The sequence below is a fragment of the Sapajus apella genome, unplaced genomic scaffold (assembly GCF_009761245.1).
Source record: "Sapajus apella isolate SASKATOON/1434 unplaced genomic scaffold, GSC_monkey_1.0 scaffold76, whole genome shotgun sequence".
NCBI classification, from domain to species: domain Eukaryota; kingdom Metazoa; phylum Chordata; class Mammalia; order Primates; family Cebidae; genus Sapajus; species Sapajus apella.
Genome location: NW_022437016.1, coordinates 5,265,593 through 5,282,290, shown reverse-complemented (window position 1 = coordinate 5,282,290; position 16,698 = coordinate 5,265,593). Strand labels below are relative to the sequence as shown.

Sequence of the window (16,698 nt, the reverse complement as noted above, 5' to 3'; positions counted from 1 at the left end):
GTACCACATTTCTGTGGGTTGAACTCTTATTCATCCTTCAAGGCTGAACTGCAATGCCGCCTCATCTAGGAAGCCTTTTATGATTTCTTCAGTAAGTATCATCTTTATTCTACCTTCCAGAGATCTCTATTTTCGAAGGTACCAGTTTCTCTTACATGACAACATTTATACACATGTCTTCATCCCAAGTGAGTGGGTAGGTAGCAATAATTAATAAAGAAATACCCTCTAGATGTTGGGCAAGGGAAGGGGAAAAAACTGCAAAGGGAAGCTCTAACCAAGGGAAGGGGACAGTTCTACACTCACTGTTTCTTTCCCTGGATTGGATTCTCAATCTTATTTCCAAATTGAGCTAACAGCCCCATTAGCTTCTGTTATGTGAGCTGGAAACCCTGTCTTTTGTGAGCGTTTTTTTTTTTTCTCCATCCAAATGGTTACTAAGTCTTGTCATTTATCTTCGGGAATATCTCTCAAATCTACCTACAGTCCCTTTGTTATGGCAGCCGCCCTCAAAATCTCTTGGAGGAAAGAGCTTCTGGCCTGTGGTTTCTGCCTGGGGTCTTTACCAACCCAGTCTTTTCCCAGTACTCCCGCAAGAGTCTTGTTCTCCTTCTCACAAACCTCCCTAAGTTGGGCCTAAGGTCAGAGCCTCACCTCTCCAGTCAGGCATTCACAGCCTTATTCCTCACCACTCCCCAGCCTACGCCAGCTCCACTGGACTTCCCCTCATGGCTCAAACACACCCTGCCCTTTGAGACTTTCCTACACTTCTCCTGTTGAGAAGGTTCTTCCAGCTCCCTTACTCTTTCACCCCTCAAGGCCCAACTCAGAATTGTCCTCTCCTATGAAGTCAACCCTGCTTCTTCTTTTGAAATGTTAGGGGACCTCCTCTTTGCTTCAACAGCTCTTTGCTTGCACCTTGATGATAACAGTAGTCCTATCGTATGATGTGCAGTTGACCCTGGAACAACACAAGTCTGAACTGCCTGGGTCCACTTCGATAACAGATTTTCTTCTACCTCTGCCACCTCTGAGACAGCAAGATCAGCCCCTTCACTTCCTCATCCTCCTCAGCCCATTCAACATGAAGACGATGAGGATGAAGATCTTTATGATGATCTCCTTCCACTTAATGAATAGTAAATATATTTTCTCTTCCTTATGGTTTACTTAGTAACATTTTCTCTCTAGCTTACTTTATTGTAAGAGTACAGTATATAGTACATGTAACATAGAAAATGGACTGGACACAGTGGCTCACGCTGGTCATGCCAGGACTTTGGGAGGCTGAGGCAGGTGGAACTCCCCTGAGATCAGGAGTTTGTAACCAGCCTAACCAACATGGTGAAACCCCATCTCTACTAAAAATACCAAAAATAGCTGGGTGTGGTGGCATGAGCCTGTAGTCCCAGCTACTTGGGAGCCTGAGGGACAAGAATTACTTGAATCCCGGAGGCACAGGTTGCAGTGAGCTGAGATCGCACCATTGCACTCCAGCCTGGGCAACAAGAGTGAAACTCAGTCTCAAAAACAAACAAACAAAAATGTGCTGGGCACGGTGGCTCACACTTGTAATCCCAGCACTTTGGGAAGCCATGGTGGGCGGATCACTTGAGATTGGGAGTTCAAGATCAGCCTAATCAACATGGAGAAAGTCCATCTCTACTAAAAAAATACAAAATTATCTGGGTATAGCAGCGCATGCCTATAATCCCAGCTACTTGGGAGGCTGAGGCAGGAGAATTGTTTGAACCTAGGAGGCAGAGGTTGCAGTGAGCCGAGATCATGCCATTGCACTCCAGCCTGAGTAATGAGCAAAACTCCATTAAAAAAAAATAAATAAAATGAAAAAATAAACAAAAATGTGTTAATCTACTGTTTATGTTGTTGGTAAGACTTCTGGTTTAACAGTAGTTAAGTTTTGGGAAAGTCAAAAGTTATGTATGAATTTCCAGCTGCACAGGGCCAGTGCATTGTTTAAGGGTAGACTGCATTGCATACCTTTGCATTGTTTAGGGGTTCACTATATCTTTCCTTCATGCATTTGCCCCCTGAACTCTGATTCCTTTGAAGGCAGTGATCATATTTTCTTTGTTTCTATATTCCCTTCTGCAAAGGTTTAGCCCACAGCAGATGCCCATTAAATATCTGTTGAATTGCTACATAACTATTAGAGAAGTTGGAAATTAGAGAAGGCAGTCTTATAATCTATTGGGTGAGAAGATATCTGCTATGGTTATCATCATTGTCTTAGTTGCTATTATTTCTCACCTGTCAAATAACACATATACTCTGCCCACCTGGCTCAGGTGCTCAGGCAAGTTCATATTTCAGATATCCTGTTTTTCAGTCCCTGGAAGAACATTTAGATTTCTCAGATCAGGTGCCCCAATATTTTGTTTTTAATGAAAGTTTCTTCAAAAACACATTAAATGCCTACTGTATCCTCAGCCCTGCTTAGGTGCTGGGAAGGGTACCTGAGCCGCATGCCTCTTGCATGGGAAAGTGTTCACCATCTGCTTATGGGATGGGACGAATAGATGAGTGTAAGGCAGAGTGTGCCTAATAATGACATTTCTGATCATAAAATCGGTCATCAAAAGCCAGCCTCTACAGTAATAGAGCTACAACTGTGCTTGTGCTCTTCTTTTTAGCTAGTTAGCCAGTGCTGACAAGTTTTTTTGTTTTTATTTTGAGACAGAGTCTTGCTCTGTTGCCTGCCCAGGTTGAAGTGCAGTGAGGGGATCTTGGCTCACTGCCACCTCCGCCTCTCGGGTCCAAGTGATTCTCTTGCCTCAGCCTCCCGAGTAGCTGAGACTACAGGCGCCTGCCACTATACCAGACTAATTTTTTTGTATTTTAGTAAAGATGGGGTTTTGCCACGTTGCCCAGGCTGGTCTTGAACTCCTGAGCTCAGGCGATCTGCCCGCCATGGCCTCCCAAAGCGCTAGGATTACAGGCATGAGCCACCGTGCCCCACCTGCAAGGAGGATTTAAAGTGGGAGAATTAAACCATTCTGTTTAGAAAGGCATCACTGAGGTGTAGTTTGTTGAGCAAGATGGATCGAAAGTGTCTGTGTTTTGTTTGCCGGTTGACCAGCATACCTTTTCACCAGGACAGGTTTATTTTTTTCTTTTTGCTTCCACTCCTCATGCAATACCAACTGCCTTCTCTTTTCTTTCCAATAAATCTCCTTTTGTTTCTCTTGAGATTCTCCTGCCAGCCTGTCAGGAACTCTGTACAAAATGGTGTATTTCTGTCAAGAGTTCCCTGTGAAGTGTTAACTGTCTTTTGATCGCAGGAGGCAGCTGAAATGGTGTGCAGGGACACTCTTGTCCCAATGCCTGTTTACTTCCTTTCTGGCAAGCTCTGAGCCTGCTGATCCAGCTGCAGACATGGAGAGGGGGCCCATGGTCCTGCTCAGCTCCCAAAGGCTCCCCCAGAAACAGCCTTGGAGATGAGAGGATGCCTGAGGTCTCACAGCTGATGGGGAAGCAGGACCTTCTGTGACCCCTGTGAATAATATTCCTGTCTCAGACATAGAACAGCACCATGCAAATGCTTGAAAATGAGGTGAAATGCTTCAGCTAGCCTGCTATGTGTCTTCAGGCCAGGTACCGTCCCTCCGTGTTTTTAGTTTCCCCATCTATATGAAAGTGAGAGTACATGGTCCCTAGGGTGCCTTCCAGCTCTGTCATTCTATCATTTCACAAATCTGCAGCAGATAAAACTTCTTGAAATGTGATTCTCTCTTGGGGATCCAAAGTCAATAGAAAAAGAATGGTCTAGGAGGTAATTGAAAGACCCAGGAGGGATATTCGTTCAAGGCCATAGAAATAACAATAATAATAAAATCTAGGATCAAAGTGCTTTTCCATCTCTCATCTCATTTGATCTTCCCAACAGCCCTATGGGGAGAGAGTCAGATAGATACACAAAACTTTTCAGTGGACCATCAAAGCCACTGTGTGCAGATGTTCAGGTTGTGCACTGCACAAGTGTGGCACATCTGAGGAAACACCTTTCAAATTAGAAATATAGACTAACTTACATGAGATAGTGTACACAGTCATGGAGAAGTCACACCTTCTAGCTGGCATACAGGGCTATGCATACACCCAGGGGATTCAATTGTACAATATGCTCAGTGGTAAACCCACATGCGCATGGCTGCCCTGTCCCGAACACACTTTGGATGACTTCTGAGCTGACCTGCCTATTGCTCTTGGCGACCTGATTCCACCTTCCCTCTCTCTGAATCTGACACCATTGCTTCACCTGAGGGGTGAGACTGGAGTCTCAGAGAGTGTGTTCTGAAAATGGTGTGTGTCCCTGTGCTGGGCAAATGTGGGAGTGGACAAGGTGTGGGGTCAATGGGGTTTGGCCACTGACCTCTGACAACCTCCCCAGAGGAGAGTTAGGCCAAACCAAGGGGGCACATCCACACAGCAGCAGCACCGCATGATTCCTGTGGCACACATGCACCCTGGCCACCCATTTGAAAAGAAGCTGGAGATACTGAATGTCTGTGCTGGTGAATTTTAGCTGATGGAACAGACTAAAGTGAGGGTTAGAACTTCCCCCACTGCCCGATACCCTCACTTCCCCTCCTCCACCTTCTCCTTTACATAAGGGCCATGCCAGGCACACTAACATAGCCGGAGGGACCATCTGCCCACATCCCTGCTCTGCCAAAGCCAGACCGCTTAGGGATGTGCAGGTTAATATACCAACTTTAAAAAATGTTGCTGGAGCTAGGGCATCTTTTCTTGATGTGCACAAAGGTGTGGTATATAGGCTAGCTGTGGACATGTGGACCGAGGTGAGTGCACGGGGCTCTCTGTGGGCCGTGATTTTGCTGCAATATCACAGGCATCTTCCCAAGATACCTTTGATACAGGTTGGATCATGCCACTTCCTTCCTCACACACTTTCAGTGGCGCCCCGTTTCTGTGACAGAGCTTTGTAATAATGGAGGATAAAAGGCACATGCCAGAATTACATGGGGCACAGGATCAGAGTCGTATTTCTAAATTTTACCCCAGATATAAACTGTTGGAAGTAATGTGGAGTGAGGAGCGAGGAGGGAGGTGGAGAGGGAAGGTATATGGATTTTAAAAGGTCTTTCCGGGGATCTGACACACCAGCCTGGCTAAGAAACACCATGTTGAAGGATACTACTTAGACCTTGCCGTGGTTTTCTAGGACTAGTCCTAACCTAATTTTCCAGCTTCCTGTCCTGCCAGGCTCCACCACACACCCATGTTTCAGGCCACTCAGTTGAAAGCCCGAGTGTTATTATCTGGATACTATAGTCTAGATGCCACCTCCTTTGCGAAGCCCTCTGTGATTCTTTGGTGCAAATGGCTCCCTTCTTCCTTTGTGCTCCTACATCCTAACTGGGTGGGGGCTGAGATGTGGGTACATTAGGGGTGCAGACAATATCACCACACTGCTCCATCCAGTGAATCCATGGCTTTAGTATTTTTTTTTTCAGGAAGGAAAAGGAAAGAGATGATGGATATGCACATGTCGTGTGTTTGTGTGGCTGTGTTCGTATGTGTGTGTGTGTGTGTGTGTGTGTGGCTAGGTGTCTGACTGTGAGGGAGGAGAAGGGAAGAGAAGAATGACAGGAGTCGGTGGCCTCTGTGCCCTGCTGTCAGCAGAAGCAATATTTTGGGCATTGATGGAGGGATGTCAGTTGGAGCAGAGAGGCTGGATCCTGCCTGTATGAGACCTCAGGGCAGATGCAGCCCTGTCCAGGGCACAGTGAGACCTAGAGGTGCGAAAGGATGTCTCCTGCCCTTACCCTCTCAGCCCCAGACACCTGGTGCACCTTGGCCCCTGAGCAGAGTTGGCCGCTGCTGCTAGAGCCGTGGCCTCTGGAAGCACCAGCGGTGGTGGTGAGGTGCCTCAAGGAGAGGAGTCCAGAGCAAAAAGTCCACCAGAATTCTTCCCAAGTACTCGTATTTGAGAAGGGCCAGAGCCCCGGTGGGAGAGCTATGGCTGAGAGCCAGGGTGCTTCTGGCTTTCCTGCTGGGGAGCTCCGGGCTGGAAAGGCCAGGAGTTTAGAGTGTTAGAGGTATCCAAGGGTGTCCATAGTAGCTTCCTAGGGCTTCCATAGCAAACTACCACAAGCGGGACAGCTAAAACAACAGGAATTTACTCCTTCATAGCTCTAGAGGCCAGAAGTCCAAAATCTAGGTGTTGGCAGCCCCACGCCCTCTCAAAGGTTCTGGAGGAGAATCTGCTCCATGCCTTTCTCTTAGCTTCTGATGTCACCGCCAATCCTTGGTGTTTTTTGGCTCGTAGCTGCGTCACTCGGAGCTCTGCCTCTGTTGCCATATGGCGTTCTTCTCCCTGGGTGTCTCTGTCCACACACAGCATTGTCTTTCCCGTGCCTCTCTTACCTCTTCTTATAAGGACATAATCATATTAAATTAAGGGCCCGCCTTTCTCCAGTATGATCTCAACTAATTACGTAGATAACAATGGTAACACCTCTGTTTCCGAACAAGTTCACCTTCTGAGGTGCCAGAGGTTAGGAATTCAACAAATCTCTTTGGGGGTACAACTTACCCCATGACGGGGCTGCAGTAGTGCTGCCAAGGCCTATACTTGAGGAGCTTGGATTCAGGCCAATATATCGGTGGCTGTCCTCTAGGTCTACCGTGATTGCTCTTTCTACTGCTACTGTTAGTACTACTTCTAGGTAATACGACAGCAGTCCGCCGGTATCTGTGGGGCATATGTTCCCGGATGGCAGCAGGTATCTGAAACTGTGAATGGTACTCTGTATACCCTATGTTTTTTCCTATATATTCATGCCTACGATAAAGCTGACTTTATAAGTTAGCACGGTAAGAGACGAACAACAATTACTAACAATAAAATAGAAAAGCTAACAATACACTGTAATGCAAGTTATGTGAATGTGGTCTCTCTCAAGACATCTGTATTACTTTCCAGTGGGTAACAAACTGCAGGAAGTGGAACCACAAATAAGGGGAGGGCTGCAGTCAATGAGCATTTACTATAAGCCAAACCCCGTTCCATTCGCTTTGCTGTGCTGCTGATTTGTTCCAAGCTTCATAACAATCCTATTGAATAGGTGCTCTTATTATCCTTATCTCATAGATGGGTAGACTGAGGCATGGAGGGGGAAGCAACTTGTTTGAGACCACACAGCTTGCACGTGGCAGAGTCAGGAGTGGAATCCAGGTCATCTGGATCCAGGGGCCACGTGCCTAATATGTATGCTAAACCCCTCAAGTTGGTTTGCGGACACATTCAAAAATCTAAGGCAAAATTTTAGAGATACTGAGGGCAGGAGCTGAAGTAATCTGGGCCTTGTCTGTAAATCTCAGCCCTATCGAGACTTAGGTAATAGTGGCAGCATCCACATACTGAGCAGGCTGGCTACCGTCTGGTCACCACCCATATGTTATTGTTCCTTGAAAACCCAGAAGTCATTATGGAACCGGTCCTTTTCCCACCTTGACCTTCGAAATCCTTATTGCACATCTGGTAGGAAAGCCGGTCTTCCTTTTCATATCTCTGGAGATTTTTAGGGACTTTATTCCCTCTGTGCCACTTGTGGTTCCATTTCGCTTCTGCAGTTATCTGGGTCCTCTCATCTTCTCCCATTTTGCACTTCTTTCCTAAGCCGAAGAGACCCTCATGGGACACACCTCAGTGTTTTCACCTCCCCTCAGGAGCCAGCAACCAAGACCATGCATGGTGGCAGGAAGCTTAGGGGATGAGGATTGGGGATAATGTTGCAGAGTGACATGAACATGAACTTTAAGTGAACACTAGGTACCCAATTTCTAGAAAAGTCTTCCTGCAGGAGGACTAGCCACTACCTAGACCTTACTGTCAGCATATGGATCAGCTTCTCCTTGGTCTTTTCCCATCCAAGCTCCCCTCACCCCTCATATGTTCTGTTAATTTCTTCTGTGGCCCTTTCTAATATCCAAGGGACATTTAAAATAATTATTTCTTGTATGTTTCTTGTGCAATGAAGAACACTGCAGTGCAAGATCAATGCCCTTGATGACTTTTTACTCTACTGTGTTTTACATTCTTTTCCCAGAAACACACTAGGTGGATATATTGGGGTTACTTTTCCTACCCCAAAAGTACCTTTCCAGGTATTTTGTTTTCTTAAAAAAAAAGAAGCCCTCCATGCTTGAGGAAATGATGCCCCTTTTTAGAGGCAGAGTGGCTGCTGTAGTCAGTTAATAGTATGACTTTCCTTTTTTTACCTATATTGGAATTGGTTGTTTACATGTTCTTTCCTGATGGATTGTCAGCACCTTAAGGGCATAAGTCCTGTCAGTCACTTCTTTTGATCCTTCTTTGCACTTAACACATACCAAAGTCTCTGTCAATGTTGATTAATTGACGAAACCAAATTGAAATCAGCTCTCCAAGATGGCTGATGGAGATGTAAACCAACATTTATTAATTCTCTACTATGCGCTATTTGTTACTCTTAATATACTTTGCCTTATTTAATTTTCAAAATGATCCGATAAGATCGATCTCTTACATATCAGATTAAACCCTTACTTATAAGAGCATTGCAGCTCACAGGCATGGAGAGCTTCCCCAGGACCATAGGATTGTAACTGGGGTCTGTAATAGGTACGTGAGTAAGAAATACAGGAGTCTCCTGGGTTACCTGCCACTAGGAAACTTACCAAAGAACTCCTTGCAAGTCCGTCAGCACTCCTGGGTATCTCATCTGCCATGGCCTCCAGCTCTCTGCCATGTGACAGCTGCCCCCTGTCTCCTGTACTCCCACCCAATGTCATCTTCTGGTTCTGGCCATGGTGCTGACGGCTGATTACATCTGTAGGCTCCATCAAGTTTGTGTAAACTGCAAGCTCCCAGGATACTAGGGTGATAGTTTTTGGTTCTCTCTTTCCAGCCTAACCCTTGGTGACCAGGCTGTTATGAGTGGAACACTGGCCCTTTCCCCACTGATGTTATACTCTGAGATATATCACAGACTACAGTGAGAAGGCCTTCTTGGCAACTCTCTGATCACTTAGACAATGGTTATACTCCAAATAGAACTCATGGTCTTGCTTCCCTCTCAAGTGTAAGGCTCATCTGTCCTTCCCTGTCTCAGTGAAGGGGAACATCATCTGTCTGGTTATGCAAGCCAGAAGTCCCAGATTTACTTTTTACTGTATCCTTCTTCTTATCCCACCCTCCCGTCCATCTCTGAAAGCTGACAATTTTACCTCCTCCATGTCTCTCATTTCAATACTTCTCCAGGCTCTATCCTCACCACCACTCTGAGAAATCAGTCTCTTGCCTGGATGACTTCAGTAGCTTCCTGGTTGGTGCCCCCAAATCCACTTGATATACTCTAAACAGTCCTCCACACTGCAGCATGAGAAATCTTTTTAAATGCACAGAGTTGATTTCTGTATAAAACTGTTTAATGAATTTCCACTGCTCTTTGAATAAATATCATGTAGTTTACAAGCTTGTTGAGTCAAGGATAGAGCAGGGAATAACAGGTGAGAAGGAAGGCAAATGGGGAGATCAAAACCCCTGGCCAATACCAGTTTCTCGGTGGATGGATGGTTATCCTACAGGCGTGAAAGAGGAGAATTGAGCAAAGGGGTTTGAATTTGTATGTTTGTTTTTAGAACTTAAGGATATTCTGTGATAGATGCTCCTATTCTATAGGTGTTGCATTGCCTGTGGCAATGGGGAGGATGTTAAGAGGTCCTTGGTCTCAATTTGTGATACTTCTTAATCTTAAAAACCTGTTTCTAAGATCAAGGGCATGGTGGCTCATGCCTGTAATCCCAGCATGTTGAGAGGCTGAGGTGGGCAGATCACCTGAGGTCAAGAGTTTGAAACCAAACTGGCCAACATAGTGAAACTCCGTCTCTACTAAAGACACAAAAGTTTGCTGGGAGTGGCGGCACATGCCTGCAGCCCCAGCTACTCAGGAGGCTGAGGCAGGAGAATTGCTTGAACCCGGGAGGCAGAGGTTGCCATGAGCAGAGATTGTGCGACTACAGTCCAGCGTGGATGGCAAGAGTGAGACTCCGTCTCCGACAACAACAACAACAAGCCTGTTTGTCATCTCAGTCTACTTGTCTATTATTCATTCTAGATGCTCCTTGTTTACCCCTACCCAGAGACATGATAATAGGTGCTAACATTTACTTAACATTTCATATGTACTCATCCTTTATATAAATTGCCCTATTTAATGCTCATGACAATTCTGCAATATGGTTCTTACTTAGCCCATTTTACAGAGGAGGAAAACAGAGACCAGAAACTCAGTAACTTCTGTGGTGATCATACTGTTAGTGAGTGGATGGAGTAACATTCAAACCCAAGTCTGTGGGACTCCAAGGTATGCAGTGTTTCTTCCATGCTAAATAGGCAGCTGATCTCCTCTGCCTCTACTGTTATTTCTGTGTTCTTACCCTGTAGCTACTGATCTCAAGGGGGAGCTCAGGTCCAGGCCCAGATCTATAGGTTCCATGCACTTCCATCCTGGTGGTTAAGAATTCAGAGCCTGGAGCCAGACACACCTGAGATGCATCCTGTATTAGCTAAGTAAACTTGGACAAGTAGCTCAACTTTTCGGAGCCTGTTTCCTCAAAGAGTTGTGATGGGGATTAAATAAGAAAGTATATTTAAGAATTAAGTAGAGTGTCTGGCCTATAGCAGGTGTTCAGTGAGTGGTTGCTAATGAAGTTATCTGTCCCTTCAATAAGCATTAATGGGGGACACACTATGTGCTAGGTGCAGTACCCACTCCCTGTTCGGGGGTTATGTGCCATGATGAATTAAACTCTGCCCTTCCCTCCTTCCTAGTCTTTGCTGGAGCTTGCGCTGCATATGGAGTGGAGACCTTTCCCTCCCGAGACTTGTGGGGAGCTGCTGCTCTTATTTATCGTTTAGGAAGCATCTGCTCTTTGGTGAAATATCACCCTCGTGAACAAACACAGTGCGGGTGTTTGACCTTTTTCGATGAGCGTTGGCTTCTTTGCTTACCGCGAGGAATGAAGCAGATTTGAGAAGGAGACATGCGTCAAAGGACCTTTCAAAGGAGTCACCAGATGGGGGCCTGGTACTGACCCTGGGACTGAGGGTGGCAGTCAAGAGGGATTTGAAGCTGCAAATTAATAAACCTGATCCTGTTATTCTGAGAGGCCAAGAAATCTTCTCAATATCTGCAGGTGCAAAATCTGAAAATGAAGTCAGCTTGGCAGATGCCAAGAATGCAAGGCAGGCATCAGCTGCTGGGGCCCTTGCTGTCTTGCTTTGGTCTCCCCCTTGTGCCCTCTGCAGCAGCAGGTGGCATTCATCAGCAGAACCCAGGAGGCACAGCTGGCCAGCCCCTCTCAGGTGAGCCTGCAGATGGCGTCAGTGAGTCCTCAGGTTTGCAGTGGCATCGATAAAGTCTCTAAATCTTCCCAGGGCCTGTGACTGGGAGTGGTCCAGGCTGGCAGCTGGGATCACTGGGAGGCACAAAAGCAATTTTGTAAATTAAAAATCACTAGACATGGCACTTGGACAGGAGAGTAAAGTTGCAGTGCTAACCTCACTGCAGAGGGACTGTGCTACCTTGAGCAAACCGATCCACCTCTCAGGGCCTCACCTTGTTCCTCTGCTCATGGGGCAGGCAATCCCTCCACCTCAGGGTCTTTAAGGGCTCTGCTAAGGAACAGAACGTTCATGCAAACTGCTGTTCTAATGTAAGGGACTGTAATTAATTGTCTTCCTTCATTTACAAGCATTTACTGAGACCTACTGTGTTCCAAGTTCTTTCTGGAGTTTGGGGGACACAGACACGAACTAAACAAGGTCATCACCTTTGCAGAGCTTAATATTTATTGAGGTCAGGATTAGGGGGAGGGGTGGGAAGAGTAGAGAGGCAGAGTGGGTGAGACAAAGATAAAGTTGCTCGCACAAAATAGGAGGCACACAGTTTTTGATGCTGTCCCTGTGAGATGATGCTGCAGTGGGTTCAGGACCTGCAGAAGAGGCAGGGCTGGAAACTGGGAACATGGAGAATGAAGCAAGCATGGAGTAGGAAATCACTGCACATTTACAGCAAATGGGATAAGCCCATGCTCTGAGGCGGGAGACTAAATGAGGCAGTGGGATCTAAGATTTGAAAAGCAGCTTGTGGCTGGACCATGCACACCGTGGGGACTTTCTTCTGAAGGCAATAGGGAGCCACTGAAGAATTTCAGGCTGTGCTTTGGGGCATTTAATATTGTAACACTTTATAAGCTGTGTTGGGAGGGGCAGTGTGACTGGATGCAGGAAGATTAGTTAAACGGTGATTGCACTAGGGCAGGAGGGCTAGAAATTAATATCTCAGAATCTACCAATTTCTGTGGTCACCTTCATTACCTACCACCAGCCAGGGGTCTGCAAATGGATGGGCTGGAAATACACCTGGAAAGTTATTGTGGAGGAAACAAGGAGGCAACAAATAAGAGAGTGGAGACAGCAGGAAATATTTTCAATACCGGAGCTGCTGAAAGGAGTCCGCCTCTCTCATTCCCTTGACCTCTCTTTTTATCTGCCTTATTTTCAGCTGGGATCTGAGATTCTGCAAATGCATCAGGAACAAACAAACACACGAAAATCAATGCAAACTAGACAAAGACCTTTCTGGGCTGAAAAGTAAAGACGGCAGGAGGTCTCCATTAATCCCCTTTCCCATAGGGCGGATGCACAGGGCAGGAGGCAGGGTACGGTGAGCCATGGTGGAGCAAACTCAGTCCTCTGCCACTCAGTAGTTAGACAACCTCGATCGAATTCATTAACACCTCTGAGTCATCGGTTTATTGTCTGAAAATGAGGTGGTCATCAGCTCATGATGTGAGTATTAGAATGCCTTGAGAAAAATATTGCCTAATCAGTGCTGACTCTTCTTCCCTCTCACTTATGAACCTGATGACCAGTGTTTGCTGTAGCTAAAATACTACCGTAAGAGTATCCTTTTTCTGATCACCTTTAACTCAAGATGGTGATTTTGTTAGGTTACAATTCTCTTGACAGAAGTTGACAGTTTCAGTTGTCCGTAGTCATTTATACCTCAGTAGGAACAAGTCTTAATTTACAAGGTGTTCAAGTTGGAGATGTCTGCACCGATGACCAGAACAACCCAGCTGTTTTAGTACCAGGGACTCTTTAGTCTAGACAGAGGAACAAAGTTTCTCAAAGTCTTAAAATGAGTTAGAGAAAGAACGAGGATCAGAACTCGTGTCTTCTGTCTGCTAATAAATTGCTACCTTTTCAATTATTCATTGTAAAGATTTATTGTTTTATTTATTATTTTGAAACCAGGCATATGCTGGAGGCTGAGATAGGAAAAAGATGGCTGGGAAGAGAAAAACTTAAAGCATGCTACCACCATTTTTCAGGCTTTCCTCTTCCATTTTGGGAACCATGAAGATAGGTATGTCCGATGTAATTGCAGGACTGAAGCCAGGCTCTTCAGTGGAAGAGGAGATGAGATGCTCTGGAGCCTATTGAACAGCTAGTTGAGAGGTGGATGGTGGCAGATGCACGGCTCTGGGCAAATTACGTTATCACTCTAGAGTCAGTGACTTCATCAGTAAAATAGGAACATTCGTATAATCTACACATGCAGGCTCATCAAGCTGTGGCAAAGAGAGCTTGACCGCTCCAAAGCTTCACTGTTAGGGCATTAAGACTTTAGCCCCAGCAGAATCTTCCTTAGTTTGAAGGAGTCCTCAGATTGGGAATGTCCCCTACAGACTCATAAATTAGCCTGTGTGTGTGTCTGGGTGTGTGTTGCCTCATAAATAAGCGTGTGTGTGTGTGTGTGTGTGTGTGTTTTGCTGCTGGACCCTGAGTCTCACCACTGTTTCTGCACTGAAACTCCGGTATCTGACCAGGGATGCTGCAGCCCAGCATCCCAAAAGCCACCGTCCATGTATGCAGGGCAAGGATGTCCTCTTCCCAATTCTTTACCTCACCTTGTCACCTGAACCCCAGAACCATATTCCTTGTGCCCCAGCACTTCATCTAGTCTCTCAGGGATCTGAGTCTGTCCCTCTCCCCACTGAAACCCTAATCTTTCAGAAGATGTGGGTGTTGGACACCATGTTACCCTCTGCTGCCTTATCTTTCCCCACCTCCTTAGGTTCTGTCCACACAGATTCCTCTTTTCCCAGACAATACAAGAAGGTCTCCAGCAGTAGGGTGGTGCTGGAGAGTGTGGCTCAGGAGCCAGGGTTTGAGATTCATCCATGTCTGCCACACACTAGCTTTATGATCTTGAGAAGGCCACGTAACCTCTCTCTGACTCAGCTTCTTCATCTGTAAAAAGGAGATGACAGTGTTACCTGTCTGGTTCAGTTTAAATGAGTGAATAGATCTAGCATGCAGTGAGTGGTCAATACATGTGAGTGATTAGTACATGTATAAACATACAAATATATGCATACATTCTGTGAAGACGTATGCATTTCACTCTACCTACCAGGAACCTCTGAATTTGGCTGTGATTATTTGTTCAATGTCCTATACTCTGCAAGTCTTGGGACAGTATTACCATCTCTTATAGGTGGATATATAACTAGTAGGCTGAAGGACTCGTCTTAGCACTGGGCAGTGAGGCATTTAGCTATTTCCCAATGGTTATGAGCTAAGCTCAGGAAGAGGGGTGCAATGTTCTGGTAGAGGAAAGTCCAGGAATCATGTCTTTGGTTGACTTTCCTGGAAAGTAGATGCTGGGAGAGATTAGCTTGCAGAATGTTCACTGGTAAATGCTATTGGGAAGGCAAAAGGAGCAGGCAAAGGGAGAAGCTGAAGTGTGTTGCAGGCCCAATGAAAGCCTCAGCTGATCCACAGAGCACTCTGGATCTTGGTGGCCCATTAGAGTTCTCCTGAGGTAGGCTAAGGGAAATAGGCCTTCCTTCCCCATAGTCATTGGATGCAGACTGTACCTGGGAAGGAGTCATGACCTAGGACAAGACAGGCCCTCTTCAGCAGAGTCCTTCGGCTAACAGGAGTCCTTCAGCCTACTAGTTATACATCCACTGACAAGAGATGGCAATATTGTCCCAAGACTTGCAGAGTATAGGACATTGAACAAATAATCAGAGCCAAATTCAGAGGTTCTTGGTAGGTAGAGTGAAATGCATATTTCTTCAGCAGAAGGCAGTTTCAGAAAGAACTGCCAGCTGAGTGCCATCTTCCACCAACACGTCCAGCAGCTGATGAAATAAGCCCTTCCTTCCTGAGGAGGATCAGTGTGGCTCAGCATGGTCCTCATGACAGACCAGGACAAAGAAATAACAACGGGGCCATATCTGGGGCCTCTTACTAACCATCCTTGCAAGCAGACTAGAGTCAAATTCCTCAGCAGGGCATATGCTTATCTTTATCACCGACTTTGGCCTCTTCATATCCTGCTACATCATCCTTCTTCCTTAGGCACTCAATCCTTCACCCTCCAGGAACTTCTTATGGATCCCATCATGTCCTTCCCTCCTTCTGTGCATTGCATGTGATGCTCCCTCTTTCTGGAATGCCCTTCTATCTCTTCTTTTCATTACTTGGGAAACATTGTCATTCTTCCGGATCCAGATCAAATATTACCTCTTCTTGCATTCCATCCCATTTTGTATGTATCTTTAACATTCATTCATTCGATCATTCAACGTATGGTTGCTGTAGAACTAGAATGTGCCAGGCTGTGAACTACCACTTCCCACAGTCCTGCTAGTAAAGGCAAGGACCGTGTTTGATTCATCTTCGTGCTGTGAACATCTAGTCTAATGCCTATCACAGAATAGGTGCTTTTAAATTCTTGTCTAATAAAAGAAAGGCAGTGGATTCAGAGTTAGGTCATATGAGCCCCCAGAGTCCTTTTCCAGCTAGGATCACATGTAGATTTGCAATTCTTAGGCTGACTGGGGATCTGGGGAATCATGGTTCATGTGACATTTTTGAGCACCTCCCAAGTTCCAGGCACTGTGCAAAGCCCTGGAGATGCAGCGATGTCCCTGATCTCAGAGGGTTTAGATTTTGATAGGACACAGACATGTTCATGCATACAGTATCACCTGAGTACCTGATGGGATGTGTTCAGTGCCTAAGGAGGGGGCAGAGAGAATGCCTGTGATCTGGGGGAAGGGCAAAGCCACATCCTCCTGGTGAAGGAGGAATCAGAGAAGGGCCCATGGATGAGAGGCCAGTGAGCTGATGCTTGCAGCATGGGCAGGATATGGAGATGGAGGCATAAAGTCCCGGGAGCAGTTGTGGGAAGGGGAAGTAATCCACTTTGGTAAGAATAACATTTAAATTCATTTTCCTCTTTCACATAAAACTGATCTTTGCCTTTAATATCATCTGGAAACATTATTTGAAATATATTTTCATGGTATATGGTTTTGGGAGGCCATTAATATATGATATTCTTCAAAAAATAAAAAGTTCCATGGGCAAGGAGAACTTTGGGCTAAAAAAATTTGAGCAAGTCTCTCCACTGCAGGCCTTTTCATAGCCTTTAATGTGCTGATGGGGAGACAGAGCAGGGAGCATTCTCTAAACTTATCACATCACAGTCATTTTGTTCTGAGCCGAGCATTTCTGCAAGTGTGTTCTGGGGAGCAATCTGGCCTCCCTTTCTGCAGTGTCAGTTGAGGGCTGCTTAGAATCAG

General features: G+C 45.8%; 1 long non-coding RNA gene across 1 annotated transcript; it reads left to right on the top strand.

Annotated features, from left to right (window-relative positions):
- The first annotated feature begins 957 nt into the window (after window positions 1-957).
- Window positions 958-11,193, top strand: LOC116532361. Its single transcript, XR_004260838.1, has 2 exons — window positions 958-1,139; window positions 10,862-11,193. It is a non-coding gene; the product is annotated as an uncharacterized LOC116532361 (long non-coding RNA).
- The last annotated feature ends 5,505 nt before the right edge of the window (window positions 11,194-16,698 follow it).